General features: G+C 40.8%; 1 protein-coding gene across 1 annotated transcript in view; it reads left to right on the top strand.

Moving 5' to 3' along the window:
- The first annotated feature begins 2,436 nt into the window (after positions 1-2,436).
- Positions 2,437-17,826, top strand: part of LOC114650659 (high affinity choline transporter 1-like) — a 125,635-nt gene continuing 110,245 nt past the window's right edge. Inside the window, exon 1 of the mRNA XM_028800440.2 lies at positions 2,437-2,505. The gene's annotated coding sequence lies outside the window, so the exon portion shown is untranslated. The remainder of the gene's footprint in view (positions 2,506-17,826) is intronic.

Here is a 17,826-nt window from a genome sequence, read left to right as displayed (position 1 = left end):
TCCCACCCGGCTCTGGGGCAGCCACTGACGTCACTTCTGGTTCTGGTCGGGATGACATCACTTCCGCTACTGGCCTTTAAAGTTGCCATCTTGCTACCTGGAAGTCAGTTCTGTTTTGGACTCGGTTGAATGAACATGTCTCTGTTTTTTGATAGCTTTTGCAGCCGTAATCGATTAAATGGGTGGCTGCCCCAAACCTTCTCGATGTCTTTTGGTTGTTTTTCTGACACACTCCATAGACTTGGGTTTTAGTGCCTGCTCATTCAAATTGTGCTTTTACTTGTGTTTTACACCCACACCCATAAATGCACTTGCTAGACTCTTTGGTGACTCTAATTTTCTTCACTATGAGCTCCTCTGTGCCCTATGACAGACTGACATCCCATCAGGCTTTGGTCTCATTATTGCTGCTCCTCATGATGTCTGAGAGAAAAAACAATGAAATGCTGATGGATACATACTAAAGTGTAGTTAAAGTTTTACTATTAATAAAAGAATAAATTATAAACAGTTCATGTAAGTTGCATTTTAAAAAGGCAAATGGTGTATTTACATAATGTTCTTTGAAGGTATCCTGAAGATCAGTATTTGGATACAATTACATAAACAGAAAAGGGAGCCCTTTCTTTGTTTTTCACATGGTATTGAAATTCTAAATCAAACTTGCAGTCAGCCCATATTTTCTAAGCTGCCTTTTTTCACATGCCCATTAAAAGATGTTGAACAGAATAAGATTACAATAAAGCATCAAAATTGTAAAACCCCAGCAAAGGACCAGCACCCCCTGTCCATGACGACTGATGCCTGAATTGTGCCTGACACAGCCAGGATTAATTCCAGCCTCATGACCAGGAGCTGGATTAAAAAGATTCAGAAAATTAAAGAACAAATGAGAAGAATTAAGAAAAAAATAGTACAATTCAAAACAGGAATGCTGTATTGACAGACTCTAAGAAAGCCCTGGAGAAGATGTACATAACAAGAATAGAAAAAGAAGAAATAAGATGACCATAAAGAAGCCGAGAATCTGTTTGAGAAACTCATTGCAATGAATTAAGCAATTTAAGTGAATATACTGTACCATAAGACAACAAGTTAGAATCAGGGAACATAATGCAAAATAGCAGTAGTATTATATATAAAACTAAGGGGTTACCCCCTGCTTGCTTTGCTTGCCAACCCCCCGGCCTGCGCTATGTGCCAGCCACTTTGTGTCTCTGCCGCTTGTGTTGTGAAGAGGGGTGCTGAACGCATGCCAAGGAGACGCGGTCGCTCCTCTGAAACCCCCTCTTAAACGGTGATACAATGGGAAACCTCTTCTACCTCCTCTTTGCTCAATCAGTTGCTGGCTTGCTGCTGCTGCCATGCCATGTGATTTATATCTCACGCAGCGCTTTGAACATTTAAAAGCCTGTACAGCAGCTGTCTTTGTCATCTACTCTTTGTCTTTTATTTCCGGCCCCGGGTGTGGTTAAATGTCTTGGCACAAAGTTTCATTTCAATTGTGGAATAAGACTCCATCAGCAAACTGGTAGGAATGCTCTAACGTGCTGAGTTTGCATGATTTTCCATATATTGTTTTTTATATCTCTCTACACAAATCAGATTCTACCCTATACTGTTATATCTGTGTTTTATGTATTAATATGTTTGTAATAAGAGTGGCACATGCATACTTGATCATTAAGAAAATGTATTCACTGGTATGTTATTTCATAAAAAGCCATACAAGTTGGACAATAGGTGGAATGGAGTTTCAGTGATAAGAACTGTTACCTTGCAATGTATGATTCCCTGTCCAGTCAACAGGCACTTCACTTTTTTCTCAAAGGTTAGTGACATGCATGCAATGTTCCCTCTAAGGAGTAGCATATAGTGAGCAAAAAACATTGTTTATGAGCGACATTTTGTTTAAGCCAAAAATTTATGAGCACCAACTCCGACGGTCGGAGTGAGCGATCGTGCGATAAGTACGAGCGACGCCGTCGGAATGAGCGATCGTGCGGGAAGTATGAGCGACGCTCTGAATTCTTGTGAGCAATCACTCACGTGCTTAGCTTAGAGGGAACATTGCATGCATGATGGGTTAGGTTATGCCACTATCTTGGTCTGATATAAAGGAGTGCATGTGTGAGCTGTGGAATGTGACAGGCTGATGTCTCATTCAGGGTTGGTTCCATATCAGGAATTATGTGCTATGTGTATCATTATTCTGTATTTCTTCACTAGTTTTATTTTCTGTTGTATTCAGACCTGATGATATGACTCCCTGGGTGGGATGAGTTAGGATATTACACATGAATAGCATAGATGGCTATAGTGTTACTGTTTGTAGATGTTCAGAACTTGTCAAAAAGGCTCCTGTGCCTTTAAGGCGCTGAAGCATGATCACGTGAAAACCATGGCGTGTGCAGTGAGCATGTGCATTTGTGAGATGAACCTCGTAAAAGCCGGAACTACTGAAGCCACTAGAGAAAGTTTAAGTTTGTACGCTGTTGACCAAATGTAAGTGCTTATGTACATATTTAGAAGTTAAGTGTTAAAAGTTAGAGAGAAAACTGTTCTGAATTAGTAGTTAGGTTAATATTTTACGTTTCCACATTGAAATTGTAATTGCAAACACCTTACGTTGAAAGTGTGAAGCTATAGTGCCACTTATTGGACATTTGTGTATAGCATAGTGAGATAACATGTATATATGTACTAAATGTCTTATTTGTTGTTTACACCTACTCACCTACCTGTACAGTAGTTCTACTTCATGTGAAATTTTGGCATCTCAACATTAAAGTGACGTTCCTGAAATGGTTGGATTAGTTCCTGTGTTCTAACCGACACACCACAGCGACTACAGCGTATTGCAAGTCTGCCTTTTTTCATAACAGAACTGGTCAAGTACGACTCACTGCTGGCTAGTTTAGAGTGAAGTTTTTGAGCCTTAGCGGGATCCAGCACCACACCAATAATTTGCTTTCGAAAAGTCAGTCTCAATCAGTGAACTTGACCTCTCTGATCACTTGTAGGGAGAAAGGCAGCCAAATGAAGATTGCTCTGTTTTTCATTTTATGTTATTGCAGGGTTTCACCGTATTTCATACTAATCACTATGTAAATTATTGCTGTGTAAGACATATATGCGTGCTATGTACTCAGCCAGTACCAAGTTATTAGATTGTGGTTGATGTCCTGTAAATACAAATATATATTGGCAATTAGGTGAATGATTCACTTTTGTTCTCTAGTCTTCATGTTGGTTCTGGCTGGTGGTGGGTTTTAAGGCAGGGGTCTTCAATCACAGTCCTGGAGGGCCGCAGTGGCTGTAGGTTTTTGTTCTAACTGGTGTGGTGATTGCTCATCCCTGTATATAAAAGAACCTGTGCTTAGCAACACTTTGGAGTTTAGTTTATTTGGATCCCAGTTCCCTTCCCTTACTGGGTGGCGTAGTCAGTCAGTTATTTTTTTTGGGTATTGAGTTGGGGTGGAGTTCAGGGGAGTTGGGCATTTAGGTGCCCCCTTATGGGGAAAGAAAAAGATAATACAGTATATAGTGCTCCCATACCTTCACATCGTTACATTTTCAATATTGTAGTTCATCTGGTATGGAGTGAATAAGTAGCTGACTTGGCTGTGAAGAAGTAGCCAGACAAATAACTAGGTAACTTTAATCTTTGCATCATTGCAAACTGAAATAACTGCATGCATTTCTTCTGTGATCCAGTGCATTGTGGCTATATTTTGAACAAAAAGAAGTTACTTCACCAAGCCTCCAATGCACAAGACAAAGGTGAGAGCCTTAAATATTGTATCCAGAACAACAATTCTTTTACTACAACATTGGATGCTTGAAAACATCTGCTGAAACTAGTCAATAATCAAGTCATTAACATGCTGACAAAGCTGCCAGAGGTTCAAAATCCATTTAAAGTGAAAGAACCAAATAAGAAAGAGACATAGCCTGGCTAGTGATGTGACACTACTGATAGAGGATTCCCATCCCAGTTCGCTTATAGAATAAAATAAATCCACAAATGTAATGTCAGGCTTTGTGTGTGTGTGTGTGTGTGTGTGTGTGTGTGTGTGTGTGTGTGTGTGTGTGTGTGTGTGAACCATCACAAGATGTCCAAGAGAACATCACAGTTGTTTTCAGGGCACACTCATGCATACGCCTACACGAAGTTTTAGAGATCAGTTATCCTACAGACGAAGTTACCAAAGGTATACAGTATCTTTAAATTTCAGATATAATTTAACGTATAAATAAAGTGTTACAAAGCCTTTAAAACCACAAGTTTCCAGTTACTGTGTGACTTTGAGCAACCTGCTCATTTTCCAGTTGAAAATGTAATATGTTAACAATCTTGATGTTGTAGCTTTTTTTGGGTAATGGTGCCTACCTAATAATAATAATAAAAAAGAAAAGTACAATCTACACACAGTGTCCATAGTGAGCATATTTAGGAGTTTTTAAACATTAGTGTGGCTGAGGTTGAATTGTTGTTTCTAAGACTACTAACTCCACCTAGTGTCAGCATAAGACAAACACCCACCACAAGCACTAACTGTATGTCCAAGTACCTGTAAATGGGGCCAAAAGTAATCCTGAAGTGCATTCTTATTTTTTCCAGGTCTGTTGTTTGTCTTATTCAAGAAGTCTGATAGCTTTAAAAATTGAGAGGTCCCAAAGAAAATAATTTTGTGCTTTTAGTTCTTGGAGTGTAGTAATTTTATTCCTAATTTGCTTTGATGTCTAGTTATTGAAGATGCCTCGTCCTTCTCTTTTGGCCATCTAGACCCGAAAAATCCTCATTTTAGAGCATTTTGAACCATATTTTGAGCAAGAGATTACACCTTTATGATAAAGAGTAAACCGATGGGTGTATTCAGCAAAAATGATCAGAATGACATGAAGCTGCCAAGCCACATTTACTGGCCCCGGGAGTTGACCCCTAAAGGAAAACAAGGGGTTAAAGTTACACCTTTTCACACAACATTGATAAAATGGGGACTGCTAATAAACGCTTGTAGAGTGTTGTTTTAAGCTATGTTGAGGTTGATGATCACGAGTATGATAATATTTTAGAACTTTAGTCCTCTAACAGCCACTCTCAGAAGGTTAAAAATGACACATTTCAAACATAAGCACATTGGGTATTGTTTTAGACTATTTCAAGGTCAATGATTACAAGTACTGCGGTGGGCTGGCGCCCTGCCTGGGGCTTGTTTCCTGCCTTGTACCCTGCGTTGGCTGGGATTGGCTCCAGCAGACCCCCATGACCCTGTTGTTAGGTTATAGCGGGTTGGATAATGGATGGATGGATGATTACAAGTATGATGTTATTTCTGACTTTGGATCCTTTACTAGAAATCTAGACCTCTATGAACCTCTATCAGAGGATGCAATATGACAAATTTCTCTTGCACTCAAGAATATTTAGACTTCAGACATGTAAATGGAAGCTCATATTTCAATATTTAAAAATCTGATGCAACTGTTCTTATTTACTATGAACTTCTATCCCATGAAGTTAATTATTGCATGTTTATGAACACAATGAACTAAGGCGGCTTACACTAATTCAAATATTTTTTTAGCTTGTGATGAAACTGCCACTACATGGTAGTGGTCCTCTGATTCTGGCAATCTTGTTGTGCCCCACACTAATCTACACTCCATGGGTGACAGGGCCTTCAGCTGTATAGCCCCCAGACTCTGGAATGACCTACCGAAATTAATTAGATCAGCTGACTCCATGAATTCTTTTAAAAAACAACTCAAAACTCATCTGTTCAGGAAGGCTTTTAGCTCTACTTGACTCTATTACCCCTCTCTCAGTTTACCTTTATGTCAAGATGCTCATGTAACCTGAATTTGTGTGTGCGAGACCATCAATTATGCTGTCTGTTAGGCTTTTCTCTGAATTTACTATCTTACTCTTCTTTATTTATTTATCTGGTTTAGTACAATGATATATACTGTATACCCTGCCGTTCTTTCTTAAACTCTGTGAGGTGCCTTGAGCATGGGAATGGCGCCATAGAAATAAAATGTATTATTATTATTATTACATATTATATTTTGGGATAAACACTATAAGTTATACCTTGTAGACGACTGTCGCGAAAGCGCTTCAAACCGCTTCCAGCCTGAATTCAGCTGAGGTGGCATATGTATCCCGCCAATGCCGGCTGATGCGTATTCGATACGTACCAAAGATTGTATTGGAAGCACTGGTCACGCCATCTAGCAGTCGTAGTGGAAACTACTGTTAGAAGCAAAGTGTTGGTCGTGGTCGTGCACGTAGATTCTGGCTGCTAATTTCGAGAAACTGTCCAAATTTGAGGTAAGTGTGCTAAGATAAAAATACGTACCAGCATATTGTTTGCTTGTGTGCTATATTCAAATTAACAATGTTCACTTAATTTAGCATCTACTTGATAGCAAAAACACAAATAATTCCTTTTTTATATAATTGTAAATAGATTTAGGCAACTTAAGGTTAAAATAAAACTTAATATCAGAGATCAGAATACTGCCTTTACCTGTTTACAGTGGTTCTTCCTGGACTCTTTAAAAAATATATTTCAGGTCAACAAAAAAAATTACAGCAGAAGTTTGCATTAAGCTGTCTGAATGATGTCAACTTCTTTTAAATTAAGTAGATCCAATACACTTCAGGAAGTAAAATGAATTAGCTTTTCATTTACATTTAAAGGTATTTTAATTACCTTGTACTTCATAATTAGCAGTAAATACCCTAGTTTTTAAGCAATAAGTTGTTCCAAATAACTCATTTATCAATATAAAATATCATTTGTATACAATATATATCAATATCAATATATGCAATATAAAAATATATAATTTATTCCTCTTCTATGAGATTTACATGCAGAAATTCTGAATATTATTAAAAAAAACATTCAGGAAAGAATGTTGAAATTCAGCGAAAGTTTTTCATCAATGTAACAATAAATATTTTGTGACCAACATAGCTCAAGCTAGTTCGGTAACTCGTTCGGGCAACCGTAAATGACAAAAACTTTCTTTACAACAGAGCAGTGTTTCATTTTTCTGCGTGTAAATTATTAAATAATACTTAAGAGATTTCTGTGTTCGGAAGGGTGGAGGATTCTCGAAATCAGGGTGACTGGCTTGTTGGTGGGGAGGATTTCGATGGTATTACCTGGCAGCATTAGTCGCGCACGCTATTTTCATGTGGACATTCCAAACTAGCGCCGCGGTCTGTTAAAACTCATAAGTTCGTCCGTGTCTTTGCTTGTCATTCATCACTGAGCATTTCACAGGTTGTGAGAAGGCCGCGTATACTACTCCAATAAATAGTATGCGAAATTGAGGGCACTATATCACTGATCACAGAGTACACGCTTAACTATGGCGACTGTTTAAAACGCTGCATTGTTGTACCCATTGAATAAGATGGTTACCATTATGTGGATTTGGTGGTAATCAAAGTTTGACAATTCATTTTCCTAATGCAGCTGCATTGTGTCCTGAAAAACGCACTTTTAATTAAACCGGTGTGGACGAAAAAGGCACACTGGAAAGCAGACAGATAATATTTTCTCAATTCATTTTATTTATTCATTCGGAGTCGCAGTAAGTAGAGATTCAAAAGAGTATAACTTATTGCCGCAAAGCTCAATTGAACCCTGATCAAAAGCCAGGAGGGGTTTTTTATACTTCAGCATCTCATGATTAATAAGACAGAAAGAACATCCTTATCAAAACAGTAAAGTTAAACAATATGTCTGTTGAGCTAAACATTATCTGTGTTTTGGAAGCTAAGCACAGGAGAGACGCCTTTGCATAAACTACATGTACAGTTCTGCAGCCTTGTGACCTTGTCCCTGAAACATTCACTCTGAGAAAGGGAAAAACAAGAAACAGCTTACATTTTATTCATCTGGACACTATTTCTCCTGAACCCTGGAATAACATATTTTTGTTAGTTCATAAGCCAAAGCGTCTCTCACTGGCAAGTTACAAAATAGTTATTATAAAGATTCTAATTTACTAAACACACAAAATACATGGTGCTGAGGAGAACATTCTTCTTCTACATTCCCCCCTTTTTGAACCAACAAAAATATGGGTGACATAGGAGTAACAAGGGAGAGAGTAGGAGAAGGGGAAGGAGTGGAAGGAAAGGAGGAAGAAATGGGAAGCATGCATTCTTCGTGTAACATATAAGCCTTGGCCACGGAGGCAGTGAAATACTGGGACACAATATATCTAATTAGGGGGACTATACAGCAGGCCACAAGCAACAGAATGATAAAAGCAACGGCCAGTGAAATAAAAACTGACCTGAGCCATTGGTCCCAGGGGCTAGAAATGCCAGAAGTGGTAGCTAATTCATTTGAAAGGGCAGTTAAACCTGGCAAAGCACGGGTGATTGAGCCATCGGGAGTCGTATTATTAGGGATGCAAGTGCAGCACGTATCACCAAACATAGCACATACACCCCCCTTTTCAGCTAGGAGTATATCTAATGCTAATCGATTTTGCCAAGTCATAAGGGATGTTCTATCAAGCTGTTCATGTATCCCTTCAACAGCCTCTTTAGTAAAATTCAGGAAACGCTGTTGGTTGTAATATAAGTAATTAATCCAATCTACATTTTTATTTATTGAAACTTGGGGGAAAATAGACTCAAATCCGGCAGCAACTTGATCTCACGCATTAAATTTTATCAGGGACTCCGCGAGGGACACCAATGGAATCAAAGTAAACGCCAGGGCTGTGAAGAGAGAATGTGGAGGGGTCAGCAGAGCGGGGTCGATGACGTCGGGCAGAGCTGGACGACACGCGAGGAGAATTCAAAGGGAGGAGGCGGAATGGCATAACAAGTTGGGTTAATGTGCATGTGCCAGTCCAAATAGGGGGAAGAATATCAAGTAATTTTAATGTACTGCACATCCACCAAATATCAGCACGCGGAGTGGACTGTGTCAACAGGAAAAGTGATAATGTAGAATTAAATGAGGTGGAGTTAACCTGGAAAGTCTGGGAACAGAAGGAAGAAGGGATATGACCAACATCAGTACCTTGGAAGGGGGAACTATAATTACTAGAGAAGCAGGTATAATTGCCTTCATGAGACTGGAACATCGGGGGAGTCATATGAGAAGTGGGGGGGGGGGGGGGGGAAGAGAAGAGAAAGTGTAATGCAGTTAGAGTCTTTTGGTGTGGACGGAGAGGTAAAAAGGGCAAGGAGACAAGGAAGACCAACAGGGTAAATATTAGAAAGAGGGAAAGGGACGGTAGCCAAATGTGGCCTGGCTGTAGCACAGGCGTAGCAATCAGATTGATTTACTTGCTTAGCCGAATATAATACCCACTGTAACCAACGATTCTGATCGCCATAGCCAGTTTCAATTGAAAAAGTGGATGAGAGGGTGGAAATATTCATAATCTTAACAGAAGAAAAGTCTGAACCAGAAGTTGGGGAGACAGGTGTGTGTGCAGGAGAATGAGGTGTTAGTAACAGGATTGTCAATCTTAATTAGAAATCTCCCTAAAGGGTCTGTTCCAGATACATATGCCCCTAATATATAGGTTCCTGAGTCATGTAAAGAGGAGTTCTTCAAAATGATGATCAAGGGGTTACAATGGTTGTCAACACATTTATGAGAAGCATGTCCTTTTATGATAGAAAATCGATTTTTCAAACCGTATTTTTGGGCCTCAAAAGGTTGAGAACCCCAGTTCTCAGTTCCAGTGTTAGCAAAAACCCATTGCCAGTTGTCGCAGTTACTTCCCTAATAATACTTCGTAACAGTCATACACACGTATTTGTCAGACCAGGTCCACTGGGCTTGTCGACCAGTCCCACAGTTGATAATAGAGCAGAAATCAACCTGCACTGATGTGGTGATTCCTAACAGGAAAGTCAAGGTGACCAGGGCAGTAGACAAGGGAAAAGAAAGCATAGTAGCACAGCAATCAAGGGTGCCATCTCTTGCAATGTGAGGCGTGAATCCAGGCGGGCAATCCTTCCATTTTCACTGCATGTGGTGTGGATAGAAGAACTTGGAACGGTCCTCTCCACCTCGGCTGATGCCAATGTTTCCTCCGAGTGTCATGGACGAGGATCCAAGTGCCTAAGGGAATCGGCGTGTCTTTAGATGGAAGATTAGTCCTCCAGGCCTGGTTAACCTGCTCGTGGACTTCTTTCAGAGAAGCTCGGAGACCTGTAAGACAAGAGAGAAGATCATTGTCCACAGTATGCAGGTTAACATTTCGCATAACCATGCCCACAGGAATGGGTGTCCGGTCAGAATTTCAAACGGCGACAGTCCTAATTGCCGGTGTGTTCTTGCCCTCAATGTCATTAAGGCCAGAGGCAAAGTGTCTGGCCAGGATAAATTTGTCTGCTCACAGATTTTTGCTAATTTAGATTTTAGGGTGCCATTATCAATTTGCAATTTCTGTGGTATGCCCCACCTAGAAATAATTTCTTTGATTAAAGCTTAGGCTACAGTTTTAGCATCAGCGTGTTTAGAAGGAAAAGCTTCCACCCATCGGGAGAACACATCAACAATTACTAGACAATAACGGTAACCTTTAGACGGAGTTAGTTCAATGAAATCCATTTAGAGGTGTTCAAACGGACCCATTGGATTAGGTGTAACGGCGGGACTTACCTGGACTTACCTGGGTGCCCTTTCCTACATTAGACTTTTCACATAATGCACAGCATCTGCAGAACTGCTCTGCATATGTAGAAAAGCCTGCAGCTTCCCAGTGTTTTTCAACATCCTGAATCATGGCGTCCCTTCCAGCATGGTCTAAGTCATGAGCGATTTTTGTCATACCTGGGAAAGAAGCCTTTGGGAGGAAAGGTTTGTTAGTTTGCCTATGGGTCCAGACTCCATAAGAGAGGGACCATTCTTTGGACTATTTTCTTTTTTCTCTGTCCGTGGCTGCACTCTGTAAAGAAACAAGTTGATTATCAGGGTCCTGGTTATTTCTCTGTTGGAATAAAGAGATTGGTGTGTTATTTTATGCAGCCTGTTTAGCAAAGTGATCAGCTAATTCGTTTCCTTTGCTGACAGGATCTTGTTTTCCTATGTGAGCTTGACATTTAACGATCGCTAACTTTGATGGTTTAGTTATAGCTTCTAAGAGGGATTCAATCAGTTTTTGATGTTTGATCGGTTTGCCAGCGCTGGTCTTAAATCCTCTTAATTTCCATAAGGCTCCATGATCATGGCAGACTCCAAAAGCATATCTGGAATCCGTATAAATTGTTATAATTTTCCCTTTGGACAACTGACATGCTCGGGTGATAGCTATCAATTCAGCTGCCTGCGCGCTTAAATTTGATGAAATTCGGTTTGCTTCCAGCAGGTGGCCACCTTTCACTACTGCATAGCTGGTCGAGGGTGTTCCATTTTCCAATCGCAAAGAACATCCATCCACAAAAATTAATTCTCCAATATCTAACGGTGTTTCATGTAGGTCTGGTCTAGGCTTTACAACTTTAGCTATTTCATCATGACAGTCATGTGGCTCTCCGTCTTCTTCAGTTGGAAGAAGAGTGGCTGGATTTAAGGTAGAGCATCTTTCAACAGTGACATTGGACAAAGTATAGAGTACATTTTGATAGTGTATTGCTCTTGCAGTTGTGAGATGTGAGGTTTTAGCCTGTACTAAAATAAAATGAACGGCGTGAGGTACCTTTACTGTTAGGGGGCTCATGAGCACTTTGTTTGTCTGTATGTGGTTGCGTTAAAACTGCATTCATTAATCCCCCCTTTTTCGTCCACGAACACAGTGAATGGACGAGAATATGGTCAGTGAGAGTAATGCATTTTTATTATTATTTATTTATTGATTTATTTATTTTTTTTAATCACATAGAGCCTTGTCAGCCTGCTATACCACTGCATGCAGCCAGATGGCAGTGTTAGGTAGATTTTGTAAAGGCTGTGCTCCTCCTGAAAAACTTACAATCAAACAACTTCTCAGGCCGCAAGCTGGTACTACTTTTAAATTAGGAATTCATCTCACCGTGGTGCCATACATGCTAGCCTCCAGATGATGGAAAAGTCCGAGGCGGGACCGGGTCAGCGACAACAAGGAAACACTAATTTCCGTGGCGACCCAAATGCCAACTGTAAACAAAGATAATCCATCTCGGGAAACACACAGCACAACTCCACAACAAGAAAACATTCCCACCAAAAGCTATGCAGCCACAGAGAAATATGCTGACTTAACCTGTTGTTTTGTGACCGGTCTTGGAAGGTTTTGAATGATGGTTAAACGGCCGCTAGAGAGAGCTCTTGTATTGCATGAAATGTCATAACCTAAATATTTAACGATAGCTTGAAGTAACTGCAGTTTTTTTTTTTTTTTCTTTCTTCGACACTTTTTTATGGCCATTTTCACCTAAAAAGAATAGCAATTTTCTGAGTATCATGTGCACTTGTTGTTTATTTATTTTTCTTTTCTTTTTTCTTATCTATATACTGTATCAATTTATTATCTTTTTCTGGCCAAAACCATAAACACAAGGGGCTTCAGTATATCCCTGAGGCATGACGGTCCAGGTCCATCGGCGGTTTTGAAAGGTAAAAGCAACCCAGAATTGAGAATCAGGGTGCACGGGAAATGGAAAAGAAAGCGTTAGCAAGGTCAATAACAGAGAAGTACCGGGTGGACGGGGGTATCGTGGAAAGAATAGTGGATAAATTAGGAACAATAACCGCAGAGTTAACTTGTCATAGGACCCGTCAGCCTTTTTTACAGGAAAAAATGGGGGAGTTGACTGGAGAGTATGTAATTGGAATAATCGCTCCTCGCCTCACGAGATCAGAATGTACGGCGGTGATGCCAGCCTCTGCCTCTGGAGACAGAGGATCCTGGACACGGTACGGGCGGAAGGAAGATTTTGAGAAAATCACCAGTGGCTCAGTGTGCTATCCTTCCATAATCAATTTTTCCCTTGGGACCACAGTGCTAAGGAAACATGGGGAACCGAATCTCCTAAATAGAAAACGCTTTGTGAATATGTGAGGTGCACTGAAGCAACTGCTTTAGTAGACAACAAAAATACATGGAATGTGCAAAGTTTCAGGGCATGTGCTGGAGGAAAGAAAAGATGCTAACCAAGGTGTGTCCACTTCAGTAGGGAAATACTGGGCAGTACAAGGCAGGGTGTGCGGGACTTGTAAGTGAGGAAAATAGGCATGAGGGGAAAGAATGAAGGGCTTTCAAGAGGAAGGTGTGCGGAGAGATGTTCAGGGTCCAGGCTGTAAAAGAGGGCTTGGGGTGTGAAGTGTGGCACAGGAGCTTAGGAATGGAGCAGCAAAAATCCTTGTTCAGTTAAAGAAAATTGAGACTGACAATTAAGTCATAAGATCCCATCCCAGCAGTTTCACAGGGCACAAATGATTTAACAGAAAGGAACGAGTCAATAATTAAACTGTTAATGCTGAGCTGTAATTGCACAGGAACCTCCTTCAGCGCGTGGCTCCTGTGTCCATTTCAAAGGCAGTTTCTTTGCCATTAAAGTCAATAAAAGATCAGTTTCAGCATGACGAGTAAGCAAAGGAAACTGGAAAAAGTGGCTTGGGTCCCTGATAATTCTTAGGACCAAGGAATGTCATTAGGCTCAGGGAGAGGGGGTGACGGAGGCGCTTGTGTGGGCAGTTGCGTCTGAAATGTCCAAGTTCACCGCAGCAGCGGCAGGCATATGACGCTGGCGTCTGCTCCGAAGGGTTAGGCATCTGAGCAAAAGGATTTTTAGGGTTTGATAAATGGAACCCGCGTCCTCTTCCGTGCCCTCGCCCTCGACCTCCAAAGAATTTTCCGCGTCCTCTCCCCCTAGCCAGGTCAGTTCTTCCAGTATAGTAATTTATTTGTGCAGCCAAAAGTTTGGTCTGTGTGTCTGACTCTTTTAATTTAGTCTGACTGTCAGCATGCTCTGCATGACGCTTGTCTTCCTCGAACGTTGCGGTCTTCCAGCCTTTTGCAGGACGTGCAGACTTTGCTTTGAATGTCACTTCTCAGTCCCGAGATGAAAGGAGGCACTGCAGCATGAGTTCTATCATTTATATTGTCTAGCCCAGAGTGATTAGCCATCAGATCTTGCAATCGGTGAGCCGGCTGAAATTAGTGACCAGTTTGTGCCCTTTTTATATTTTTTCTGCCAGGGCTCCTTTCAAAGGCTCTCACTGGGCGAGGAAAGGACCTTCATTCCAACACCAAGGGACACCGGAATGATCACCGTGATTTACAGTTGCCCATGTGGTGCTCAGCTGTCGACGGAGCACCTGTGTCCACTCTGCAACATTTGTTTTATACATGTTATCCAGCTGCTGTAACAGCTCCACAAATTGCAGTCCACCGACTGCTCGTGCGCTGGGAGACAGATGACTCTTTTAATTTCTGCCATTACAATCCAGTAGCATCTTGTGAATGATCTGAATTATCTTCTTTAGGGTCAATATGTGAGGATGGGTCATAATGATATTGTTCATCGTAAAAACCTGCTCCAGACGGTTTGTCTGTTAACAGGGGTGTTGTTGGAGAAGAGGGTGCAGGAGGTGGAAGTGGGGGAGTTTTGGTAAGGAGGGGGTGGACAGATTACGGGGTATAGGGGGTCTTTCTTTTCGGTCTGCTTTCTTTTACTTTCAGGCTTGGGCACTGTCTCTATCTTCACTTTCTGCAACGCTAGCAATAATTCTTCCTTGTCTTTTTTGTGTTTTGACTTCAGCAGCCAGCAGGTTGTTACGCCTCTGCTTATTCCACTTCTTACATGCCTTTTAAAATCCAACCCAGTCTGCTTCTCTATTAACTGTTTAGGGGACCCGCTTTCAATCCCGACGGTGTACTAGGAGCCTGGTGATTCTCTGAAAATAATCCTTCTAACATTAAGTTTTGAGGACCCTGGGGGACCTGTTTGACTGGCGTGCCATTATAATTTCCCATAGTAAGCGGCAGGCCTTCAACAGAGAGCAACTCAATCCCCGATTATTTCTCGTCCCACTAGTCGTCCCCGGAATCAACCAGTCGACAAGTGGAAATCAACCTCCCCTCTTCCAAATTTCACACGTACTCTAACTACCCCTTTCACCCCTATTCCTCTTAATATAGGAACGTGCCACTCGGTCCTTTCTACTCGAATTCTTAAGGGATGACTTACTAGCATTCACACTGTGCCGTCACTCTCTATGAATCCCTAAAACCCTTCTAGGTCGATACGGTATGATTCTCTATTCTTTCAGCATGCTTTTATTTTTTATTCTCTTTTATTATTATTTTCTTTTTTCTTTTCCCCGTACACTTCTATTTCTTCCAGCACACCAGTCAAACCAACGGGAATCCCCCGAATCTACTCACCGCGACTCCTTCTGCCTGCCTGGAAAAATCCCATCCAGTTGCTTTTCGTTTCGGTCAGGAGGAGGTCAGCGACTCCCCATGCAGGAAAACGCCCGAGGTTGGCCAGTCCTAACTTTTACCGGAGCTGGTCCTCGATCCGCGGAAATCGGTCCACTTGGACGAACCCGCCCAGGGAGTCGTCTGCCCGTCTCCTGCCCCACGTTCGGGCGCCAAAAACTGTGGACGAAAAAGGCACACTGGAAAGCAGACAGATAATAGTTTCTCAATTCATTTTATTTATTCATTCGGAGTCGCAATAAGTAGAGATTCAAAAGAGTATAACTTATTGCCGCAAAGCTCAATTGAACCCTGATCAAAAGCCAGGAGGGGTTTTTTATACTTCAGCATCTCATGATTAATAAGACAGAAAGAACATCCTTATCAAAACAGTAAAGTTAAACAATATGTCTGTTGAGCTAAACATTATCTGTGTTTTGGAAGCTAAGCACAGGAGAGACGCCTTTGCATAAACTACATGTACAGTTCTGCAGCCTTGTGACCTTGTCCCTGAAACATTCACTCTGAGAAAGGGAAAAACAAGAAACAGCTTACATTTTATTCATCTGGACACTATTTCTCCTGAACCCTGGAATAACATATTTTTGTTAGTTCATAAGCCAAAGCGTCTCTCACTGGCAAGTTACAAAATAGTTATTATAAAGATTCTAATTTACTAAACACACAAAATACATGGTGCTGAGGAGAACATTCTTCTTCTACACCGGAGTACTACTCTTTTTGCAAAATGATGCAAATAAAACGGTCCTAACGTGACTTATATTACACAATAATGGTGCGCTGCACGTTACACTTGCCTTGAGCATACCTAGTTTTCATCCTCTTTCTCTTTACGTTTAGCATTTATTTGCTCACAGATTGATGCGCTTGCTGCTTCCTGAGCAGTTTTTCTTTTCTCCACCCTAGCAGCTCGCTTCTTCTCTTCTTTTGTCAGCATCTTTTCGCGTTAAAACTGATTAAGTCAGTGTTTGTGTTGCGATTACTTAGTATGTTTTCCTTAATTTTTCACTTAAGCTAGCACTTAAGTCTTCAATCTGCCTCAACAATGTTTTAAGATATGAAGAGGTAGAGGAAGTGACAGCGAAGGTGGTAGGGAAAGAGAACGCCCATGCGCATGGCACGGCTGCCCGCTGCCGAGAATTGATTCTACAATAAAATAAAATAAAAATAAAAAGAGGAATAACCTTGGAGGTCAATCATCACCCCAAAAGCAAATAGTAGACGTCACGCAGTATATATGTACCAAATTTCAGGGCAATAGTCCAAACGATTTGCGAGCTACAGGTGATTTAAAATCCTTGACAGATGAACGGACAGCCACGGTAGTGTATTGTAATAGTTATGTGTCAACAAAATATTAATACATATATGTGCAGTTTTGTTTTAAAATATATCATTGAAATGTATTATTATTATTATTATCAGGCATTGTTTAGGCACCTATGTCATAAGGAAAGCACCAGAAAAAAGGACCTCGATTGTTTTCTTTTTGTTTTAGAGTTAATTTAGAGCACGGATTCCGTGGATGTAAGAGCTGTGATAAATAAAGTTCCCTTGCATATTTAAAAAGAAAGTCTCGCCATCATTTCATTTTGCACAATTTATGAAAACAAGACATGTATTATATAAGAAGATTACATTAAAATACCCCGTCATCGTTGTACTTTTTCCCGTCCTCTGCGGGATTTATAGGAGTGTGTCCAGTTTGCTAATATATATTCATTTGACTAGTGTCCCCACATTTGGAATGACAGAATCCACGTACTGTATAATTTAGTAACATAAAAAAGTGGCCCAACCCTATAGTAATCCGGTTTAGCGCCACAATTCGCCCTGTGCTGCAGACACGGCAGCTTGCGTACAAAGTCTGCAAGTGATTTTGACCAGAGTGCACACTTTTAACAATAAAAGTGCCGGAGTGGTTCTTCAGAACGATGCCAAAAAGAAATATTTTTTGGTTCCCTAGCGAATCATCCATACGAATTTTCCAGAAAGAACCTTTATCAATTAAAATGTTACTGGCGCTATAAATGACCATGAATTGATGATAATGCTAGAAGTATCAAAAATAAGGTAAGTGAGTTGGAGTTATATGTAGCAGAGCATAATTATGATATTATAGCAATAACGGAAACCTGGCTAAATAACAAAGATGGGGATGAGTGTAACATAGAGGGATACACATTTTTTTAGGAAGGATAGACAGAACAGAAAAGGAGGTGGGGTTGCTGTTTATGCCAAGCAGGATTTAAATGTAAGTCTTCTTCAGTTGGATGATGAGCCCCATCGTAGTGAGGACATGTGGCTTCGCCTGGAAAATATTAGGGAAAGAGGTCTTATTTTAGGAGTGTGTTATAGACCACCCAATTCAGACAGTAATTTCAACACACATCTTTT

Source organism: Erpetoichthys calabaricus, chromosome 4 (assembly GCF_900747795.2).
Source record: "Erpetoichthys calabaricus chromosome 4, fErpCal1.3, whole genome shotgun sequence".
In the NCBI taxonomy this organism is placed as follows: Eukaryota; Metazoa; Chordata; class Cladistia; order Polypteriformes; family Polypteridae; genus Erpetoichthys; species Erpetoichthys calabaricus.
Note: the sequence above shows the minus strand (reverse complement) of the source record. Positions and strands in the feature narration are given on the sequence as shown.